The sequence below is a fragment of the Cupressus sempervirens genome, chromosome 7, assembly GCF_028749045.1.
Source record: "Cupressus sempervirens isolate cs-2001-9-10 chromosome 7, ASM2874904v1, whole genome shotgun sequence".
NCBI classification, from domain to species: domain Eukaryota; kingdom Viridiplantae; phylum Streptophyta; class Pinopsida; order Cupressales; family Cupressaceae; genus Cupressus; species Cupressus sempervirens.
The window spans coordinates 222,184,232-222,207,756 of record NC_143124.1 but is presented as its reverse complement, the minus strand read 5'-3'; the positions used below and the strand labels follow the sequence as shown (position 1 = coordinate 222,207,756).

At 31.4% G+C, this 23,525-nt stretch overlaps 1 pseudogene; it reads left to right on the top strand.

Annotated features, from left to right (window-relative positions):
• The first annotated feature begins 9,660 nt into the window (after nt 1–9,660).
• The window catches only part of LOC149546298 (glucan endo-1,3-beta-glucosidase-like), a 57,359-nt pseudogene continuing 43,494 nt past the window's right edge, over nt 9,661–23,525 (top strand).

Genomic DNA, 23,525 nt, shown 5'->3' with positions numbered 1-23,525 from the left:
ATAGATTGTGAGCCGACATTTATATTATAATTGTAATTAATTAATTATCTTATTTTAATTATTTGGGAAAGCCTCAAGGCTAACTCAAAGAATTATTATGAAGATATGGTATAAAGGAAATATGTTTTCCTTGATTGTAAAGTGTATTATGCGTATTTGGAGTCATTGTTGAAGTGTGAAGTGTGAAAAGAAGTGGAGTTCTTATTGAATATGTGTAAGCAATCCAAGAAATATTGGATGCGAGATTCGAGATCTAGTTACAAGATCTGAACAAGTAGAACTCTAGTTGACAAGACAGAGATAGAGACATAAAGTACATTTTAGTTCTATTATTCTACAAGGAATAATACAGAGATCATTTAAACAATGGGTTCATTGATCTTTCCCTTGAAGCTATTTGGGAAATTGGTCTAGTTGTCTTCCACAACTCCTAACAAGGTTGGCACAACTTCTAATAGGGTTGGAATCTCCTAATAGGGACTCATATGTACTGAATGTTGTAAAACAACTCCTAACATGGTCTATCCTCTAACAAGGAATATTTATATTAGTACATCATCTTATGGGTACCATCCCCACTAGGATTTTCTCTCTAGTCAAGGGTTTCCCTGGTTAACATATCTAGTGTTATTGTGTATGAATATCTTGTTATGGTTTCTATTTATTTTACTCATATGGTTAATATTGTTTAAGGTTGTTAATTGTGAATATTAGTTGAATAATTGACTCAACCCTCCCCTCCCCCTTCTTAATTATAGTAGTGGACTATATATTTTAACATATCATAGTTTATGGTCAAACTTATTATAACCAAAATTAGCTACACTTTACAGCAACACTAGTGAAGATTTATGGGTGTCATCCCCACCCCAGTTTTACCTTCTCATTGGAGGGTTTTTGGGTAACAAATTTATTGTGTCATGTGTTATTTGTTTCATGCTATGGATGAAAATGTGTAGTTAGCTATTTTAGTTTTACATGCTAAATTATGAGACGGATGTGTGGTGAATTTTTTATGGTTAATGTTATGAAGTGCTAATCCCCACCCCGAGTTTAGTTTCCCATTGTTATTTCCAAAATTTGGTATCATAGCTTTCTTCTCTGGAAAGGGAAGCTTTATAGCTTTGGAGGAAAGATCTTGAAGATGGAAGTCTACAAGTTGGGAAAGACTATTGAGAATCAAAAGATTGAAGTACAACTTGTTGTACACCAACTCAATGAAGCAAGAGATGAATTGTTGCATTCATTACAAAGAAGAAAGGAACTAGATATTCAACTAAATGACACTCATTACCAAGAATGAGACACTACTAATTTTTTTGAGAATGGAAACTCAAGTGACTTTGATGTAGTAGTTGTAGATCTAATGGAAAAGAACAATGCCATAATTAAAGAGATTATAAATCTTAGGGGCACCTAAAAAACTCCAAGAATACAAGGGAAACCAGAGGACTACAAGCATGAAGATGAATCATACATACCATGGTCAAATCAACTATGTAATCTTGAAACCCATCACCGCATTAAGAATGCAAAATATGTAAATCCTAGGTGCTAAAAGCCCAAAAAGAGGCTAAATGGTCATATGGATCTAATAGGGATCATAATAGGATTGTTTAGTCTTTATGAATGCTTAATAAGATCATCTAATTCATTGAGAATGGTTGGATTGGTCAAAATACTCTTATAAATAGAAAATTTTAATATTGTAAATTAAAAATTTTGAATTATAATGGTTAGTTGGATTTAGGAGGGAAAAGTATTTTCTTAGTGTTTTAGGTTTTAAATCATGCCTATACCAACCAAGGGTGGTTCGAAAATTTATCTAGAAGGTTATATATTGTGGAGAATCCATTAGTATGGCTAGAAAAGAAATTTTATAGACTACCTACAGAATTCACAAGAAAAACCTCCATTTTTGCAAGTTTTATGAAGTTTGTTTGTTGATTTGGTATTCTTGTGAGAAACTTGAATTTATATTAAGGAAGGAAATTTAGATAGGTTCTAAATTTGTATTTCATGTCTAATTGAAAGTGTCTAGTACTATTTCCCTTCATATTGTGTTAACTATTACAAGCATTTTCAAAATTTCCCAAGCAATTTTGACAAATTTCTTTAAGAGATTGTCATTCCATGAATGTATGGTCTAGTTCTAATGCAATGAAACTAATTAGAATTTTATGATATCCTACTAACTCAATACTATGTAGTTGTGAAGGAGGAGATAAGTTCTTGGTGATCACCATGTTGATTTGAAGGTTTTTGCATTGAATTTGCTAGGTATGCTACAACAGTAATAGTTTGGCCTTAAGAAAGGGTTAATTTTATGTTGGATTGTGTTTATATATTCTGAGGAAAATGTGTTCCATCCATAATTTTTTGGAGAAAGTTTTGGGAAGGCATAGATTGATGAAGCCCTAGTTTTTTAGGGTTTTAAAGCATAATTTAGGGTTTTTACACTTGTAGGATATATAGACCCAAATTGATTAAATAATCCTTTGATTAAACTAATTTTATGAGACTATGGAGAGTCTTGGAGTTTTCCAGCAAGTTTTTCTTATAGTTGCTTAGTAAATCCATCATTTTGGAGGTCTAAATTACTAGAAAAATGTCAAAATAGATTTAGTCTTCCAAAATAACCATACCTATCATTTTGGTGTGTCATAGTACTCAGTAAAGGTTATCTAGAAAGGTGGGCTATAATATTTGGGTCTAAGAATCATAATAGTTATGAATTTTGCAAGTTTGCTAGAGACCTAATTGACAAGGCTACTAGGCCTACATTGTGCAATTTCAAGTTTACAACCATAGTGAGTCTATAGGATGATAACACCTATTGAATCACCTTATAATTTATTTCTTAGGAGAGCATCTAAACTATTTTGAGCCTAAGAATTAGTATTGACCAATAACCCTTGTGTTAGAGGCATTAAAGGTCATTACCTATATATTGAAACTTGAGCATTTAACCATTTTCCTTACTCTTGTTGATTGGACCTTTATCCCACCATAACCATGTGGATAAAGTGGTATCAAAACATTAATTGGTAGGTCTTTGAGTAGGGAGAAGAACTAGTTGAAAACATGCCTCCTAAGGGACAAAAGGCTAGGTAGATGGAAGAGTTAAGACAAGAATTGGAAAGGGAAAGAAGAGAGAAGAGGGAACTAGAAGCATCGAAGGGAAGAGAGACACTTAAGAAGAGAATGATTTCACTTGATTGCAAGGATTAAAGCCTTGGAAGAAGATAGGCATGAACCTAGAGGGGAAGCAATCCATGGAGAAGAACATGGAGAGAACAATAATGAAGAAGGAAACCATAATGCAAGATGAGAGTAAGAGGATCATGAAGTAGCAGATGACCCTAATGAAATAAGATTTGTGAAGTTCATAAAGGCAATACAAGGTACTCGACTAAAGACAAGTATAGATTTACCCATCTATCATGGAAATATGGAGAGTGAAGAAGTGTTTGGATGGATAAAGGCATTTGAAAACTATTTTGATCTAGAAGACATAGAAGAGGACAAGAAGGTGAAAGTGGAAAAGGAAAAGTTAAGGGGAACAAACCTTACTTGGTGGAAAACTTTACAAAATGAGAGAGTGGCTAGAGGCCTGAACAAAAGTTCAAATTGGGATAGGATGAAGACAATGTAAGAAGTCAAATTTTTCCATTAGATTTAGCTATACAAATGAAGATGAGAAGGAATAATTTTAAGTAGAGAGATGTGGATGTCATGTCCTACACTAAGCATATTCATACCCCAAGCATAAGGGGAGGAGTAGAAGAAGATGAAAAAGTTGTAAGGTATATGAGTGGACTAAAGTTCAACATTCAAGATGAGATTGGTTTAAACATCCCTGGGACCCTTGGGGAATGTTTCCAATTAGCAATTAGAGAAAAGAAGTTAAAGAGAAAGAATGAGAAGCAAAACAATAGAGGAGGATCTTCGATATGAGGAAGGGGTGGAACAAATTAGTTTGATAGTGCAAGAAATCAACATAAGGACAAAGGGTCTACATTTGAGACAAAAGAAGTTCTAGAGGAGGAAGATTTGGAGGTGGAAGAGGAAGTGGAGTCTTCACTAGGAGATGTTTCCATTGCAATGAAGTTAGCCATCAATAATTTAGGTTTCCTAAATGGATTGATTTAGATAAGGGTAAAGAAATGAGAATAAACCTAATAGAGGAAGAAGACAAGAGAGATCCCATCTTGATACTACTTGAGGAAGGAGAATGTCTTCTTATGAGGAATGGAGGATCAACATTACCATCATCACAAGAAGGTATATTTAGATCTAGATGCTTGGTAAAAGGTAAAGTATGTACTTTCATCATTGATTCAAGGGATCATAGTAATTTGGTTTCAATTGATATCATTTCTAAGTTGGGTTTGGCATTAGTAGAACATAATAGTCCTTATAGTGCCACTTGGGTGAACCAAGAGTTGATTGAAAAGGTTTGTTAGAGGGCTCTTGTCAATTTTTCAATTGGTCCATATCAAGATCAGCTTTGGTGTGATGTCATGATAATGAATTGTGGGCATATGATATTTAGTGGGACTTGGTAAATTTCTAGGAGAACCTTACATGATGGATATTCTAATACATACATTGTGCATAAAGGAAAAGAGAAGTATAAATTACAATGATCCACTTGCAAAAGTTAGGAAGCCATCATTGTGTATTTTCTTGATAAGATATCATTGCAAGGTCAGCATAGAGACAATGACACTAGTTAGGAAATGAATCAAAATCTTGGGGTAGACTATCCTAGAAATTGGAACACCTTGGGAATGTTGAAAACAAGATTTGAAGGCTAGAAGTACATAAAAGATGGTATTATCCATTGTAATATAATTGGAAATAGAGATATTGGTTAGGAGAAGAAATTACAGATGCTTGGAGGGCAGAAGAAATGGCACAAAGATTAGGCAAGGACACAAACAACAATTGTAGTAGTTACACACTCCATTTGGTCCAAGGGTAACCATTAGACATAACCGTGTTTATTTTTATTCTAATAATTTGTATTCAAGTTAGAGTAAGAGGTCTATGAATTTGGAAGATCTCATGCAGCTATCAAGACATAAATATCATGGAAGACAACACCAATTTGGCAAGTCTCATTCTTGGGACAAGAATCTTTTTAAAGGTGGGAAGTCTGGAGCAAGGGAACCTAAGAAACTCCATGAATAAAAGGGAAACTAGAGGACTCCAAGCATAAAGATGAATCATCCATACCATGATGGAATCAACTATGCAATCTTGAAACCCATCATGGCATTAAAACTGTAAAATATGTAAATCCTATGTCTTAAAATATGAAAAATAGGCTCAATGGTCATACAGATGTAATACAGATCATAATAGGATAGGTTAGTCTTTAGGAATTCTTAATAAGATCATCTAAGTTATTTAGAATAGTTGGATTGGTCTAAATACTCTTATAAACCAAAATTTATAATGTTGTAAATTCAAATTTTTGAATTACAATAGTTAGTTGGATTTAGGAGGGAAAAGTGTTTTCTTAGTGTTTTAGGCTTTTAATCATGCCTATATTGACCAAGGGTGGTTAGCTAAGCTATCTAGAAGGTTAGATATTGCGGAGAATCCATTAGTATGGATAGAGAGCAATTGTACGGACTACACACAAAATTAACAAGAAAAACCTCCATTTTCACAAGTTTTATGAAATTTATTCATTGATTTGGTATTCTTGTGAGAAAATTGAATTTTTATGAAGGAAGGACATTGAAATAGGTTCTAAATTTCCATTTCATGTCTAACTAAAAGTTTTCGGTGGTGTTTCCATTCATATTGTACTGACTATTACAAGCATTTTTTGATTTTCTCAAGTAGTTTTGAAAATTTTATTTAAGAGATGGTCATTCGATGAATGTATGGTCCGGTTCTCATGGAATGACACTAATTAGAATTGTATCATAGCCTACTAAACCAGTAACATGTAGTTGTGAAGGAGGAGATAAGTTCTTGGTGATCACCATACTGATTTGAAGTTTTTGCATTGAATTTGCTAGGTATGCTACAAAAATAATAGTTTTTCCTTACGAATATGCTAATTTTATATTGGATTGTGTTTATATATGCTAAGGAAAAGTCATTTGATCCATTAGTTGTTGGAGAAAGTGTTGGGAAGGCATAGATTGATGAAGCCCTAGTTTTTAAGGGTTTTAAAGCATCATTTGGGGTTTTTGCACTTGCAGGGTATATAGACTCAAATTAATTAAATAATCCTTTGATTCAAATCATTTTATGAGACTATAGAGAGTCTTGGAGTTTGAGATATATATATTTTTTAGATTTTCTTAGTAAATTCATCATTTTGGAAGCCCAAATTGCCAGAAAAACATCAAAAAAGAGCCAATCTTCCAAAGTAACCATACCTATATTTTTGGTATATCATAGTACTCAGTAAAGGGTATCTAGAAGGGTGGTTTATAATCTTAAAGTCTAAGAATCATAATAGTTATGAATTTTGAAAGCTTGTGGCCTACATTATGCAATTTCAAGTTTAGAACCATAGTGAGTCTGTGGGAGGATAACACCTATTGAGTCACCTTGGAATTGATGTCTTAAGAGTATTTAAACTATTTTGAGCCTAAGAATTAGTCTTGAACAATAACCATTGTGTTAGAGGCATTAAAGGTCATTACTTTATATTGAAACTTGAGCATTTAACTATTTTCCTTACTCTTGCTAATTAGATATTTATCTGACCATAACCCTCTACATAAAGATAGAACAAGAAGTCCAATCAGTATTGCTATGTGAGGTGACTAAACAAAGAAACAAAGCTGAGGAAGACAAAGTCATAATTGAAGATGACAAAAGGACACTAACCAACAGACTAGTAGAGAAGACATCAGATATGCAAAAAATTACTAACATGCAACTAGATAAAATGAATCAATTGATGATTACAAACCATGAATTGAATAGAAAGGACATTGAGATCACAACCCTGAAGCTATAGAATGATCAATTGAGGAATGAACTGAGAGAAGAAAAATAATTCACTGAAAGTTTCAATAAACCTAGTGAAGCCATCAAATACTTTGAGAAACTGATGAAATCTCCAAGACCTAATGATGATATTGTTGGATTGGGATACACCAGTCCTGAGGAAGAAGAATCATCTAAAAGTGGTGAGCAAAGAAACAACAAAATTAAGAACTACAAACCCACTTGTCATAATTTTGGAAAGCTAGGTCATACAGTAAATGTTTACATGAAAAAGAATGCAAATCATAACCCCAAGTACAAATTCAAGGGTTACTATCATAAGTGCAACAAGCAAGGACATTTGGAACATGAATATAGGACCAAAAACCATAAGCACTCAAAGATTTGAAGGATACTGCCACAATTCTCAGAAGTATGGATACAAAGCATATGAGTACAGATCTAATGCCAAGTGGACATCAAACAAGCAAATAAAGGTACAATAATATGGAAAATCCTATGATTGGGATTACAACACAAGGTACAGTTGTCACTATTGTCAAGAATATTGCAAGACATGGTGGAGAAATAGTACCACCCAAAGAAAGAAGGTATGTCATAATATTAAGAATGAAGTTATGTACTAATTACTCTTAATACTTATGTGATATAATATATTTCAAACTTTACATAGGTTGTTTGACACATCAAAGGTAACCAAAGAAAGAAAAAAGAGGCACAAGCAACACAAGCTCAACCCATGTGGATATTCAAAACTTGTCACACAAATTGTAAATATAAGTATATAAAAAATTATATACAAATATTTTTAAATTGTGAAAAATTTGGTTTTTGATGAAATTGATTACAAAAAAAATTCATGATACCAAGAAAAAATGTAGGCCTTAGAGTTTAAAAAACCACTTCCGAAGAGGACAAGAATTAGCCTACAGATAAGACTATAGAGCCTTGACTGAATGACTTTGAGCAATAAGTGTGCAAGGTTCTTCTGCTAGATCTATCAATAAGGTTAATAGGTCAATTTATTTTTATTTCAAATTGAATACTTTAGCAATTATTGTATTTGATATCAATTCCTAAAACTATAAGTCATTATATTTGTTTTAAGTAAGGAAAAAATGATTATATATTTGTTTAACACTTTAAACTGAAAATATTTAAATGTATTAAAATGAATAATTAACATTTCTCAGTAGTTGTCCTGTATTTATATGTATATATTGTTGAAAAACGCACTAATTATTTACATTGGATTGTAGCCTGCCAATCCTAATACACCATCTGAGCATCATGGAGGCGTCGTTTTGAATATGCATTGTATTACTGAAGATATATATTTTCTATTTGATTTTTTATTTCTCAATTATTAATACAAGTAAATGTTTTTGATTGAATTTTGTGTAGTAATACAAATTTAACTATAATATGTGTTGGGATTAATAAAACATCTTGTATTGTAGTTGCAGGGCAAGTAGAGTTTGTTCCTAAATCTTAGGAAAGATGATGTGGTTGGACAAGGTAAAGAGCACTACAATGTTCTTTAGTCTTTAAAGTCTCTTATTTTTTAAATTTAACCCTTTTATTTGTTATTGCAGAAGACCCACCTTTGAAAAGGATAGCAAGATCACATCCATGGGTGAGAAGAAATGTCAATGACAACATGGATATGCCTCTGCAACAATATAGGGAAGGACAAAAAAAGAAAAATACAAAAAAGAAATGGTTCTCATTTATGTAACTTATTTTATAATGACTAATGTTTATGTCTAGATGTTTTAATTATGTTCTATTGAATTTTCTAGTGAATCTTCCACCTTCAAGTGGTTGGCCCTAATTAGTAGAGAATATCAAACTATTCTCGAAACAAAGTAAAGCTCAACATTAACCTATGATTGCATGACAACTAACAGTGTCAATCTCTTGGTTTCAGGCAATGCAAAAGGAGGCCATAGTTCAATATGCAATCTTGATTCAAAGTGGTAGAATCTTATTTTGGATGCAACAAAAAAAAGATGGGAAAATGATGTCACTTTTTCAAGTCTGGAACCATTTTTTGTTATATTTTGTCACATGTATCCATATGAATATGAATATTTTTAAAGAAAACTAATTTTATTCTCTAATAATTTTAGATTTTCTAAAAGAATTAGTAAAAATTAAAAAAAATTATTGTTAATGAAATTGAATATAATACATCTACCCCTATCTTATATATCATAAAAGATCAACACAATCCTCACTATCATAATAAATACTACATTCTTATGATAAAAAAAAAACACAAAATAAAACTCCTATGAGTATTGAGTCTGTATTATAAATATCCAAAATAGTGAGCTCTTGAATCCCTAATTTTCTAGGAGGGGACATATACCAATGATAATATAAGTGCATTATTTCACAAATTTTAATGAGGCAACATAGTCAACATAGTAGTTTTCAATCTCACCATCCTTCACATGTGTAACATATAGATCACAAGAATATTTTTGAGTAGCTAGACCCTTTTCACAATCCAAAGCATCTCCCCATCAAATTCTATCAAACCATTAATGTCGTTCACTATATAAGGATAATGGACAATATAAACAATCTCCTTGGTTTGATGTATGACATAGAAAGGATTCTTCCTTAATTTCAAGGAATTGTTTACTCTAATCAAAATTTATCTTCAAGATGAAGAGATGTTATGTAAATTTTAGGGACAGGAATTCAATGCATTATCTTTCTTCTATGATCTTCATACTCTTCCTTTGCACAAACTTGGCTTTTTATGGCAAGGATTTTTGCATGATTAATTTTGGTTTTGGTTTCATAAACATTAATTCTAAGGTGAATATCTAAAAATTTTAATGAATATGTGTTGATTTGATTTAGTTAATTAAAGTTTCCAATCAAATATAGTTGAGTTTTTGTAACATTTTTTTTCTGTGCCATTAACTTCATAAAGATAGAAATCAATGGGTAAAAGTACAAAGTTGTGTCACTGTCCAGGATAACTTATCATAACAACCAAATTTGAGTATTTCTATCCAAATATTTTTTTTTTTCAAACATATGATCTAGATGAATTCATTCTAGCTAAGTTATGTATGGTCTCACACTTTTCCAATTGAAAGTTTCTATTAAATGCATGTTTTATACTAGTTTTTATCCAATTACTAAAGAAATACAATTATTTTAGAAAACTAAGGTTTCAATAACTCTTACTATTTTTTATGGATTTTTTTTAGTAAACTATAAACACCATTTTATATAGCCCAGAGTCAAGAATATTCTCATATAGAGTTTATAGTGTTTTAATTAGATATAGTATATGATAATTACAAAATTCTACAAGCACGTATTTTAACACTCAAAAAGATGTCAATTTTGAGACAAAAAAATATGAAATCATATAAAAAATAATAATAAATTATATGACGTTCTAGAGGAGAGAGTCATCTCCCAGAATGTATGATTTTTCTTCTAGTTAGAATAGATTTGTTCAAAAAATCTGATGGGAGATGAAAACTATTGATTTTAGGTGAGTTGAAATTTGAATCACTATAAAAGAGAAAATATAGGTCTAAAGTCAATTTTTATTTTTAATTGTTCTAGCTATATGTGTTCTCTATAACATAGTTTGAGTTCATATGGAAATAAGTTTATTTCCATATAGTTTTGTGGTGGGAACTAAACCCCTAATTTTTTATATCTTTCAACAACTAAAAAATTATCTATAAAAATTAGGAAAATATATAATTTCTTATTCTAAATAATTATTAAAAATTACAATCTTAAACTTTAACCATTTCTACACATGTCATTAGTTTATTTCATTTTCAAATTCTAAATAATAACACCAGTTTTATGTCAATTAAGATGAATAGTTATACTTTTGTTAGCATTTTCCTTTACAAAAGGGTGACACAAGTTTGTGCTTTTACACCAATATTTTACATTACATATCATCATTTATTATCAAATTGGGATAGTTGGAAAAGAATAATGAATGACACATCTTGATTGACTATTTTTTTTATAAACCTTCCCATTTTCTTCACAAAGTGATGATAAATTATTATGTTGATTTAGACATTAAAATTCATATTTCTTAAATTTTCACATCACTTGGTCATGAGGGTTATCAATTACCTCTGATAAGAAGCATTCCCAAGGTAAGGGGAAAAGACAATAGTGAGTTAATATAATAATAATAAGAATATGAAATGCTAATAGAATTATAGGTTAGTGTTGAGGTGTATTAATAAATGTATGATTTGACTTTATAGTCCCTTATAAGGGAATTTATGTGGATATAGACATTTTAATATTATTCATGAAGGTTTGATTAAAAAATAAAGATAGTTAATGCTTTTCTTAATAAATCTAGAAATTCTAGGTAGTTGATTGGGTAGCCCACCTACTTTTAATTGGGAATCTAACTGAGTATTAGGTAGAACTAAAGAATCCATGTCAACAATTGATTCATTGATATCCCTATTTTTCTTTGAAAGGTTGCATTTTTAGCGGTCTTCTACATTGTTAGAACTTCTTGCAATTGGATTTTTTTTCTTAATCTTTTTCCTTTGTAGGATATCTTGTCTGAAGATATGGATGAATCGTGATCTATATAATAATAATAATCTTGAGATTTTTTAATAAAGCCCATGTTTTATTGTTTTATCTTAGTTTTTACTTTCCTGTATTATTATTTTTAGCTTTCTGGATAAGAAAACCACATGCAGTAAAAAGCTACTCAATTTAGTTTTAGATACTCTTACATGTTTTTAGATAAATGGTCAAGTTCACATGAAAAAATTATATAGCTTGTTCTTCAAATGAGTAGTCATATTTACTTGTTCCATTCTTTTAGCTCTTGAGTGTAGTTTTACAGTTTTAATTTATATCTTATCTAAATTATAAATTGAAGTAATCTAAAACTAATTAGACATTCTAAGAATGGAAAAATGAGTGTGTATTGGTTTTTAAAACCAAGATATCATCATTTCTCTATTAATATAGAAGATTACAACATTTTGGGTATCATGCATCCCAATTATAGGTTGCCTTTAGCTAAGTAACAACATGTACAAATATCTAGTCCCTCAAGTTTTCATAAGAATTAAAGCTAGCCTGAATGGACTATATTATTTATTTCAAATCAAAAGACAATTTAAAACATTTAAGCCAACATAGTTACTCATTCCAATAGTTTATAATGAATCTAAGCCCCAAGGATGGAATTCTTTTCTATTTTAGCCTAGTTTTTAGATCTAATTTTAGGGTAACTCTTACAAGGAGCAGTTGTATGGTGGTAGAAATTCTCCTAGAACAAATATACCAAAGAATAAAAAGTAAATTCGGAATAGACCATATCTATAAGAACAAAAGATCTGTGTATGACATACCTAATGTGATATGGGGATGGAAGAGAATTTGGAACCTTTTTTAATTTACTTTTCTTCCTCGTTTGTATTAGAATATTTTTTTCCTTCCTTAATTCTAGGACCCAACAATAAAGGTTACAATTGACTGATAGGCTTGAAGTTGCGGGTTGCCCTCATGGTCTTGGGTTTGATTTTGCCTCCATGTTAAAATGGTGAGAGTTTCTTGGGCCCAAATATTCTTCCCCCATGAGAGACAAGTCTTTCCCTAAGCTTGCATCCACAACTTCTATCTCATCCACTCTCAAAGCTAATTGGTTCTTATGTATTCTTGTAGGTGCAGCAGTAATAGGAGAAGCCATAGGAGTATGATATGGAAGGTTGGGTGATAACTTACAATCTCCAAAGAAAGTGACAAGCATGTACACCTCCAACAGAATTGGCAAAGTGGAAATATATGATGTTGATCAAAAGACTCTCAATGCATTCCAAAACAAAGGCATACAAACAGTAATGGGAGTCCCAAATGAGGAGCTCCATTACATTGCATCAAGCAAAGCCACTGTAAGGTAGTAGGTTATAGAAAACATTCAAACCCAATACCCAAAAACCCTCATAAAATACATCTCAGTGGGCAACGAGATACTGTTTGATACACCCTACACATCCAACATCTTCCCTATCATAAAAAATGTCTACAATGTACTCCAAGTCATCCACTTACATAATGAAATCAAGGTCTCTACAGCAATACCCATGTCTTCCCTTAACAATTATTATCCTCCTTCTTTATTAACCTTTAGCCCTAAAATAACCTCAATCATGTACTCCATCTTAGACTTCCTTTCACAAGAAAAATCCCCCTTTATGGAAGATTTGTACACCTATCTTGCTTATGCCTCTAATCAAAAAGACATTCCTCTCCCTCATGCCCTCTTCCAAGAGACGACCCCCAATGAAGTGGGTTACAAGAATTTATTTGATGCAAGTGTGGATGCTCTCATTTATGCCATGGAAGCCTTGGGTGACTCAAACATTCCTATTGTTGTTGCTGAAAGTGGTTGGCCTTCTAATGGGAATGCTAATGGTGGTGCAAATGTAGCCAATACAAAGATTTACAACAATAGCTATATCAAGCACATTTTTTCTAGTCAAGGGACTCCCAAGAGGCCTACCAGGCCATGGAGGGTTATTTTATTTCCATGTTCAATGAAGATTTGAAGCATAGGGATGCCACGGAGAGGCATTTTGGACTCTTTTTAGCCTACTAAAACACAAGTGTACCTTGTAAATTGTTAAAATCTAGTGCATTGTAATTTGTTCCCCTAGTTTTGGATATGTATGCATCACTCTCTTTGCTACATGCCTATCAACATATAGCTTTAGTTGGGTTTTGAAATGTTGCAAGTTTTTCTAAGTCTTCACTAGATCTGTACTATGTTGTGTCACATCTTTTGCTCTTGGGACTCTAAAATAGGCTTTCCCATGTAGCAACTATGATCTTAAAACAAGAAAAGTTTGGAGTCATGGCTATCCATTGGTCTTACAATGGCACAAAGTAAATTTTCATTAATAATTTGACCAGTCATCGCAATTGTGATGATCTATTCTGACGGATAGTTATCCCTTGCATAGCACATTGTTTGCAACAACATCATAACTATGATAGCAAGATCTAATGGATAACTGTCACTTCTATAATGCTACTGTCACATACATGTAACAATTGTGATGACTAAATAAAAGTTTGAATCATCATAATTATGATGACATTTGGTTGTAATTGCAGTGTTGTGAACATGAACTCTTGTCTCTCCCTTCTTTCAAGTTATGATAGTGTCATTCATTGCCATTACAACGAATGCCCTCACCATCATAATTTACAATAGAAAAGTTCAATGAGAGCCAATTTTTGGTTTTGTCACTAAGGTGATGGGTTGATTTCATGATTAGAAAGACCTTCCATCACAAATGGGTCGAAATGTAGTGGTGTGGGAAGTAGTTCAAAATTTTACTGTTGGCATCTTGATATTTAGGTACAAACTTGGTTTCTAGTGTAGGTGTATCCATAGCAAGCCAATGCAAAACTAAGATGCCTTGTTATGACTCTTGTCCTTCTTCTAATTTGTCCTCATCTATCCTCATCAACTATCTTCTAACTGCTTCCCATGGGAAGAGCCTTGATCTCACCAACTGCATCCCACATATAAATCTCTCTCTTAGTTGGTTAGTTAGTGCCTCTAATAGTCTCCAAGTTTTTCACAAAGTTATTTCATCAAGCATCTAAAATGACCCTTGATTCTATCACAAACTCGTTTATGTCTACCTCAATCTTAAATAGAAAATCAATCAAATCATAGAAAAAAACTTCATCCACATCTCCATCATATATTGTTACACCACTTTTCAATGTCACAATATGATCAAAAGATGTTGACCACTCTTGCCAATCTTTCAACATGTTATCATTATCAACAATAAAAGGAATGAAATTATGAATACTTTCATTCATTATCTTCATCTTACTTTATATCACCTCTGATTTATTTGAAAAAAAGCCAATCAACTCCTTAACTGCTTCCAAAGCCTCTTATAATATGAAATTTTTTTCTAGTTGTTCTAGCTTCTTAGCCATTAGAATGATCAATCTATCAAAGAACTGAATTTATGATCCCTGCTAATTAAAAATAGGAGTTAGCCATGTCAAGGCTTCATCACATATGTCTCCAGCATTCTGCAAAGAGATAAAGATGTTGTGAACTTACTAGGACACTCTCTTCAAAACATCTATGTTGTGAATCAACATTCCCTTAACACATTTACCTTTAATCGTTTGTCCTAGCTTGGATCCTCGATCTCCATTATAGCAATTGCTTTCTCTGTCTCAAATGCTTTTTCCTTTGTCATCATAGCAACTTGTTCACTGGATCATTCTATATTGACAACTCTCATCTCACTCTTACTTTCTTCCATGACCTTGAGTTTCTCTTTTAGAGTGGAAAATTTATTTTCTAATCCTCATATCTTATCTTCCAATTCTTTCACCCATTTCTCTAGTACGTAACTCTTTTTGAGTTCTTCCTCATACAATTTTCTAGTGTCAATATATTCTCTAAATCTTTGGGTGAGGTGGTCTTCAAATTTCCCTACCTTAGATTCATTCATGAAAGTAGATTGCTTCAAGGCACTTGAGATCTCACTTCTAGTGGTGGAATCCAATGTCCATATAATAACACTTCCTTAGGATGTATCTTGCACAACCATCAACCTGGGCTTTTTTGTCTCAGAAGAAAAGCTCCATACATCTAAGGTATTTGTATCTATGTTGAAAATTTATCCTCTCTATAGATCCCATGCCCCAAAGGCTTCATAAGAGATGAACTTATCATGTCTCCTAATTTGGTCCATCAAAAACATTGTTCCAAAATCCCACCTAGGAAACAACATCATGCAACTTCTCTATATCATATCTCTACCCTCATTCACTAGCATGGTCTCACTATCTGGTTCATAGGCTAAAAGCTTCTCTATAAGCTCTTTTTTCTTCTTCTCACTCTCCCCTAGTTTCAACATCAAATTTAATTCACCTTTTTTGACTTTATACAAGAAGATTTTGAATTCTTCTAATTTATAAAATCATCATCTTCTAAAAACAATTCGGCTCTCTATTGTCTTTATTCTTTCCTCCAAATAATTTTCCCTTATGTTAGAAAAATATTACATCTTACTAGGCATTAGTTTCAATTTCCTTTCCTTTACTCTTTCATGCATACAAACAATCTTCTTCCTCTTATTTCCCTTTTCCACCCATGTAGATGCTTCGGGTTGATCTTCTTCTTTGTCTAACTCTACATCTAGCTCTGGAGAGTCTAGATATACTCCATCTTCATCTCATAAATCATGTGGCAATTGTGACATGATATGATAGTAGTTTTGCAACAAAGTTTCAAGCCTAAATGGATAAGAAACTTCTATTCAAAAACCCTCAAAGTTAGGGTCCTTTTTCTTCTTCTCCCTCTCTACTCTTTAAATGTCTTCAAAATTCCTCAACATATCCTCCACATCACTCTAATTATATCTTCTTGAGGTAATTTTTTTTTTTTGGGAGAGCGTAATTTTTGGTTTTCTTCAAAGCATACCTAACTACATTCTCGAGAACATAAATTTTGTATGGTGCGAAGACAAATTATAATGTCTTAGAAATTCATTAATTTGATTAATTGGATATTTTCCAATTGTAATATCTCCATCTTCAAACATTTGCATAAGAAGGTTCCTTTGTGCAATTTTACATCTACGTATTCCCTAACCATCATGATGATTTTCCATAAGCATTCCATTATTACTAAGCTAGTTGGTATATATCTAGGCAATATGTGTGGGGACTAGAGGCATGCATAAACTCTCATGATAAAAATTGTTTGGAACAAGACTTCATCTCCCCAATTATGATCTAATTTAGCATCATATCTCATTAACAATGCAAACCTTAATATTTTCTTTAGAATTTCAAGAATTCTTTCTTTTTGGGCACCCAACAAGAACATGACAATAGAGATAAAATTATTTAAAAATGAGACAAAACTAGAATAAGGCTAATACCTATCACATACCCGAGTCTAGATTTGCACTAGTGATTCTCCATCAAGGTCTAATTTTTTATCAATTAAATTGGTACTAAAGTAGCCAACATTCTTGTATAGAATCATATGCATCAAGAGTAAATAGTGATGGATTTTGAAATTTCAAAATTCAACCCTATGGGCAGCAGTAATTTGTTCTTGCATCTTCTTAATGATGTACTTCACATAATCGTATTTAGTGTTTGTGAAGGGATCTTGAATATTTAGGGTCACGAGGTAGGGTCCTCCATACACCATATTAGAACCATCACTCCCTAGTGCTTTGTCCAAACCATAAATTGTGTTCTGCATATAATTAATGAATTTTTTCATAGAGAAGATCTTATCCAAGGAATATGGTGAATCATCACCTTGCCAATATAAAACTTGACATTCCTCTCAAAAATTTTCTAGAAGCCTTGGATGTCCATCTCCACACTCATATCTCCTTTGAGTCCAAAAGCCTCAATGAAGGAGACATGATCAAGTTTGCATAATATGCTCCCATCCTACTTGTGGAAATATTTGGTTGCAGGGTTGTATGATGTTATTAGGGCTTTTAATAAGTCTACCTCAATGTATACCTCAAGAAAGATGAGCTTTTTGAAATCCCTTCTCTATGGGTTCAAGGCTAGTGGCTTTTTAAACCTGTTGCTATAGAAAAACATGTATAGCTCATACCCATTTGTTTCTGGGAAAATGGCTTCTCTGTAATACATGTATGGATCACTAAAACTATGATCATTTGTAGCAATTACATTGACAATCTAGGCAAGAGATGGAGCCATTCTTCTGCATATTTATTTGGCCTTCTTTTCCTTGTTTTGCTAGTTTTTGAAGATGATTCTTGAACTATTTCTACCTCTTTAGATTTCCCCTCACCACCTCTTATTTCAAACATCTTTTTTATGTAACTAAACCCTAGATTTTTAAATTTTCAAGAACAAATTGACAATCTGAAAGCTCAACTGCTTCTGCAACTCGATAATTTCTCGTTTGGAAATTGGTACTTATTTTGGTCGCTAAGAACCTCTTTATGTAAGAGTGAGTTCCATAAACTTTATTTACTTCATTAAATTCTTTCATGCACGAGGATTCATATTTGATAGCAGGAGTGTCACTTCATGTTTTAACATTATTAGTACTAGCTAAGCCTTTTATTGTATGCCTAAAACCTATGATTGGCTAGAAACCTTTATCCTTTTCATATTTTGCAAACTTAACTTATTTATTTTTGTCTTGTTAGGGCCTATGATCTTACACCGCATTGGACCTTTCCTTTCTTCATAACTCTATAAAATTGACTGCTAGAATGCTCTGCTCTTATACTCAATATCTCATCGAACAATCAAGAACTTTAACTTTCGAACTCATTTTTAACTGTGAACTTATGCTAATTGCTAGCATCTTTTCATCATAGCATCATAACCCTTTGAAAATACACCTCCATTTTTATGCCCAACAACTTTCATAACTTTAGAAGGTATCAAAATGAGTTTTATGATCTCGCATTTAGCCTTTAGTTGTAGCATCAAATCAGCACATATAACACACTTACAACTCTATTCTTTCATTTAGAACATAATTTTTGGAGACCTAATACCTTAATGAAAAAAACCTTTTATGGACTTAAGATTAAGACAAAAGCATATCTTCAGATGACTTTTGTAATCGAACTTATGCACTTACATTTTCCTTTGAAGCATGTCATCATGGCTCACATTAAGCCCTAAGGACTTTGACTTGCGATATTATGCTCAACTATTAGAACATATGTTTGGGACACATTTTCACTTTTACCACATAGACTTACAACCTTACATTTGAAACCCTAAGCATAAAGATTGGGACATACTCTTACTTTTACAAAAATAGCTTACGATGATACATTTAAGACTTAGGCATAGGGTTAAAGCTTTGAACAAAAGGCTTTGTAATGCTATGCTTGCACTATGTCATGAGATTAAGGGGAATATGGAATATTTGTATTAGACTCATGACCTCCTACTCAAAATTAGGACTTGAGAAGATTAAAGTTTCAACCATAAGGTATAGATATTTTGACTAAGTGCATAACATGATTAAAACATTTCAACATAACTTTGATTTATAAAAGGTACCTTAAAATTCTAACCCAACCTAGCACACAGGTCAAACAATTTAGGGTTAATATACTAAAACCTCTGCAACAAAAACTTGGATACCCTAATTTCATTCATTCACTTGATTTTCACAATATTTTTCAAAAAAGATTGGACTGCTGAAAATATATGCCATCACACTCAAAGAAACCTAGATTCACAGAAAAAAGAATGGGTAAGAGCACAAAGTTGGGTCGTTGGGTTGCAATTTCGCGAAATTCAAATCCACAGAATTGGACCTCTTAGAAATGGGTACTCGATTTGCTTAGAATCAGGTACCCAATTTTGAAATCCTGCTTCAAGCACCCAATCCACATTTCGAAAATTGGGTGCCCAGTTTTTAAAATGTGGTTTGGGTGCTTGAACATCTTAAGAATCAGGCACCTAATTTTTTCAAAATCGGGTGCCTGATTCTAACAATATCGGGTACCTGATTTTGAAAATTAGGTACCTAATTTGAGAAACTACAAATCCCCCCATTTTTGGAAATTTTTTGTTTCATTTTTATCATTTACAAAATGTGAGCCCGATTTTATAGCAATACGGGAGCCCGTTTTTGACCTCTATCGACCCCCCCTATTGTTATTTTTTGACATACCAAGTATTTTATTTTATTTTGTACTATTTTATTTAATTATTTTTCAGTTTCATGTTTTATATACCTTCAATTTATTGTTTTTTCAATTTTAATATACATAAAATTGTAAATTTTCATTATTAACAGTATTATCATTAGATTATTGTATCTATTAAGTTAAATAATAGTTTTGTAGATGTTCATTTAAAAATTATTATTTTAAATAGTTTGAAATGTATTTAATATGTAAATTAAAATGTTGAATGATTAGATAGATGTAAATTCATTGTTTAAACATGTAATTACATTCAATATTTTATACTTATTTCAAATAAATAGTGATTAATTATAGATTAGTTTGTAAAACATATAACAAAGAAAGTAAAACTAACTATATATTTGTAAGTCTTTAACCTTGACCTAACCATAATTGTACAATAAAACCCTAAACATATAACTAAGTATTTAATCACGTAACACCCCACCAAGGGATCCAAACACAAAACTTAGTATTTAATGATTTTACTTATTGTATTGTACTTTGTTTCATGGATAGAAAATGGATGATGTAAACTATTTTATAAATGTATATTCTTTCATCCTTTCATACCCTGTGACATGTACGGTGGATGATTGTGCATTCCAAAAATTAATGCCAAGTGACATTCAGAACAAATGTATATTATTTAAATGGATTGACCTTGTAGTTATTCTTTCATGTGGATGTGTTATTTATTTTACTTCTAGTATAATTATTTAAAAATGAAATGTAAATGTGCTCATTAAGGAATGTAATCTCTTATGTTTTTTATGTAAATTATTGTACATGTTATTGCTTGCTTAGTAAAACGTCAGGTTAGTTCTTTGGATCCCTTGGTTGGGCATTACATAATGTGCTTCCTTACCTTAAAACCATATCTTTTTTAATAAAACTACACACTAACTGTAAACATAGTATTAACCTTGATGTAAAATCTCACTTTCACCATAATTCTAACCTAACCCTGACGCTGATTAAGATTTTAACCAAATTATATAATTAAAATTGGCAAACTTAATTCTAATCCTAACCCTAATCATGTTAATAAACTGAATCCTAAATGTTAAGTTACTCTAATTGTAATTGTAACTACAAATCTTAAACCTAAGACTTGATCCCTAGCCAGGTAACCATAACAATAGGTATAATGGAAAGTAATCTTAATCCTAAGTTTGAAAACTATATTTAACGATTATAAATTGGGTTGAAGAAAAATTATGGATAATATAAATAATATTATTTTGAGAATATATGTTATTAATAATTAGTTCTAAATAATGAAATGGATTGTGTATAAAAATTCATTTATTAATGTAGTTATTTAATAGATATAATTGTCTTAAGTTAAATACTAGATCTTGGTACATTGATATTTTGAGACACTAAAACTATACCAACTATAAACTTCCTCTATCAAACTATTAAATTAAGTATATTTTATAATTGTACATTACTCATTCAACTTGTGATGAAGTCTACATTCATTACAACTTTAGCTATGAGTTTGTATGATTCTATTAGATGTTATAACCTTTTAAAACCCTTTTATTACTAAGATTTTGATCCAACAAAGGTAACATTACTAAACTTTGTTTGATCCTAAGATGAACATATAATGCATAATGAGAATACAATCCCCCAATGTCACAAAATAAGTGTACATAAAAATGATCTAGCTTCTTAAATATAGAAAAGGGAAACAATTTTGAGGCAAACAACCCTAGAACAAACAACAATCCATTATGGAGAAAAATCCATTGAATTATGGACTAACTGATAGCATCTATGATATGCTAATACAACTCTAAATAATTTATCAACTCTCTAAATTTCAATATGTTCTAGTCATACCTCTTAGATCAATCTTTAGTATGACATTCTTAGACATGTTTATATCTCATACACTCATATGTTCATCACCATTTTCTTGTAACATTAAAAGATAATTTCATTTTTATATACATGAAATTAACATAAAAATGGTTGATCTTAACCATCATATTAATTTTACAAAAATGACTAACAATAATCAATTTTACCCAAGATATGTAAACTAAGACAAAGTTAGAACCCACATATATAATCTCTAGTATGCCATGATCTATCAATCACACTCATGATCTAATGCAACATGATAGATAGTTGAGTTGGGCTATAATACATCAACACACTCCAAGAGACCTTTTGAATCTAATAAAAAATCTCATTGTTTTCCCATATTAATAACATGATATAATTAAGAAAAATAAATAAGCATTGTGAAGTATCACATCAACAAAAAACACATCTCTATCTCATAATAAAAAAGAAACTCTACATTGTTCATCATGAACATCAAATAGAAATATCTATCTTTAAATAAAAAATAACATGCACAAATAAAAATCATGAAGCTTTCTATCTTGAGATACATGTATATGAGTACTCAACACTTCACTTGGTTAGCACCAAAAATTATTACATAATCAATCCATCATTAGCAAAAAAACTAGCCTCTAATCAACACATTGTAACTTAGAACTCAAATCATCATATTAATCTCTTCGAGAAACACTGCGAGTCCTTCCTAGACATAGACATGTTATTCTTATTTGACTCATCATGACTACTAATCATACCTAATAGATATGTTTCTAGCAATGATAATATCTATATGGTCACATGGAATATACTTTCCAACAATCTTCTTCTATTTTCTTCTCTAACCTCTTATTTTCCTTCACAAAGGAACAGTAATTGTTTCATGAGTTGATCCTTGCCATATGTCTTTGAGTCTTATTCCTTTCCAAATTTTGCTAATGTCTTACCAAAATCACCTGACACAATAAACTTATGCCTAATTTCTCACCACTACATGGAATGTCACTCTAGATAATATTTTCCATTTTATTTGTCACCTTCTCTTATCACAAAGATTGTTCACTCACAATCACAAGATTTTAAGGCAAATCATTGAAGGCTTACCCTTCATTAATTACCTTTCTATTCAATTTCTTAGTCATAATATCTTCTGCAACATTTTTAATCCTTAACTTTATTTGGTTCCTTCTCTTCTTCTTCACTCATTATTGATGAAATTACCTAAAATTGAGTCCTTGATTTCTCCTTGGATTCATCCAATAAAATGGGAACTCCTAAAATAAGGAGTCATTCTTCTATACAATACTAAAGAATTGATTAAAATCATCATAACCATCATTGTTCTTTTTTCTATTATCATTGTTCTTTTTTCTATCCTTAATCACACATGGTTTGTCTAAATCATCCTTAATTTTTACACCCATTGACTATGGTACTTATGTGCCCTTGTAATCTATTTCCATCAACACATTAGAAGTTGCATTCTTAGTCTCCGTGCCAATTTCTTCATACTTTCCTTCCATAATCTTAATTATCCTCATTTTTATATCATCTTATACTTATATTTCTTAATGATTTTGTGCATTTCCTCACAAGTTTAGTAGGCCAAATAAATGCATAAATAGTGTTGAATAACAAATCTTATAGGAGAATCAAAATATTTTTTTCCCTTTCTGTAAGTTCAATTAGGGGTCTAGGATAGAAACATATAACTATAATATTTTTTTCAACAAGACTTTAAAAACTAAATAGAATAGGAATATAACTACTCTAACATTCAATATAAAATATTAACAATAAAAAGATCACTAAAATTTATTTCATAAAGTAATTCCATTTAGGATCTAGATCATAATCTAATAAAACAATGGTTAAACTATTGGGCACTTTCACATCCTTTTCCTTAATATCAACAACATGTTCTCTTGAACT